The sequence below is a fragment of the Lathyrus oleraceus genome, chromosome 5 (genome assembly GCF_024323335.1).
Source record: "Lathyrus oleraceus cultivar Zhongwan6 chromosome 5, CAAS_Psat_ZW6_1.0, whole genome shotgun sequence".
In the NCBI taxonomy this organism is placed as follows: domain Eukaryota; kingdom Viridiplantae; phylum Streptophyta; class Magnoliopsida; order Fabales; family Fabaceae; genus Lathyrus; species Lathyrus oleraceus.
This window is the reverse complement of record NC_066583.1, coordinates 537,002,856-537,004,624: the sequence shown is the minus strand read 5'-3', so window position 1 is coordinate 537,004,624 and position 1,769 is coordinate 537,002,856. Positions and strand designations below refer to the sequence as shown.

Here is a 1,769-nt window from a genome sequence, read left to right as displayed (position 1 = left end):
TGGTTCCCAAGAGAAAGTTTGGACAGGACGGCTCACCTTTGACGGTGACGGCGAGCTCAGGTAATCCTTGAATCTTATCCCTTCACCTCTTCAAAAAATGGTTTTGCTTTGATTTTGGGATTAGGGTTTTTGTAGTATCTTTTTCTGCCTCTCAATTTTCGTCCTCGTGTCTCACTGATTCCTTCCCTATTTATCTTTTACGAATTAGGGTTTTCAGATTGGCATATGGAGTTCAAAAGAGTATCCTGCAAAATCTCTTTTTGGGTTGTCAGGTTTCGGTCGCCCTACTTGATGTTTGGATTTGGAACAGGTAATCTGAGCATGTGCTTTCTTCTTCATTTTTGTCTTAACTCTGTTTTGGGTAATTTTCTGAATTTCACTGCCTTGTTAATTGCTCTGTGTTACTGCAGTGAAAAAAATTGAAGATTCAAAGGCGGTTTCGGTTTTGATCACATCTTTGGATTGCTATGGTTTGGGTTATGCAGGTCCACGGTTAACATGAATTATGGCGGTATGATCGGTTATGGACCAGGGGCATAATTGAAACAGGACGGGTACATCTGGCATATGTGTAGCACAAGTTGTTAGTTAGACTTTGCAAAGCATCGGCAGTAAAATTATTTTCATCCCACAAAACATGATAATGAGCTGGATGGCTTGTACCCTGTATTCCGGCATGACTGCATAGATAAAAGTCAAACTCAGTCGGATGGCAGATCTTAGAATCCACAACAGTTCCAGGTAATATGTTGCCACTGCGATCAACAGACCTCTTGTCATGGTGGTTATTGGCAAAGAGCCTAGTATGATGACGTTTTTGAACCACCACAAAAGTCACAGGAGGCTGACATGTTCATGAAGATATTCCAAACCCTTGGCAGCTTCAAGTGCTATTCTCAATCGAGTTTCCCAATCTAAATTAACAGATGTGACACTCGAATTTTTATTGCTGACAGGATAAAGATGTTCTTGCAAGCCACCATTCTCCATAAATTCATACACCAACAGCTTATGATTATGATCAGAACAGTATCCAAGCAATGCAAGCAAATATGGCGAATGCAACCGGCTTAGCAATTCCACCTCGACTTTAAACTCTCCTTCTCCTTGCTTTCCTGCTTGATCCATCAACTTAATCCCAACTTTCCTTCCATCGTTGAGCACTCCACGGTAAACTAGTCCAAATCCACCATGACCAACCACATTTGACTTGCTGAAGCCTCCAGTAGCAGAATGCAGCTGCTTGAAAGTGAACACCTTAAGTCCTTCCTCAGCAACAACTTGCAGATTTGAAAAATATCACTTTTCTCATTAAGGTTAGCAGCATCTTCAACTTTATGACTATTGCGTCGGCGCTTGGAAACTTGGTTACGGATGTAGCAATAGTAAGCAAAAGCAACAAAAGAAGCAAAAACAGCGAGGGAGGCAAGTAGCACAATAGCAACAAGTGCAATCTTGGCTTTCCTTCTATAATCTTCATCTTCCACCATTTTTGTAGAAGCAAAACCTCCAATACTGGAAAATGGCTAGAGGGTGATGTCAAAACCAAGGAGAAGTTGCATTTTGTAAAAACCTATTATGGTTCCTCTCCTGTAACAAAATCTTCTCCGCCATCTTCTCTCATTTGAAAAGAAATATAAAAGAAGGAAGTTTGTGGCTCACTTGCTAGTAATGGTGGTTGTATCTTGAAATCATTATTCTGAATGAAGTGGTTCGTTCTCATGCTAAGAATGCAGTTACCTCTTGTGGTAATAGTAGTTGTCAAGAGA

General features: G+C 40.7%; 1 pseudogene; it reads right to left on the bottom strand.

Annotated features, from left to right (window-relative positions):
* Positions 1-532: 532 nt before the first annotated feature.
* On the bottom strand, positions 533-1,506 carry LOC127086187 (probable serine/threonine-protein kinase PBL28; annotated as a pseudogene).
* Between the last annotated feature and the right edge of the window lie 263 nt (positions 1,507-1,769).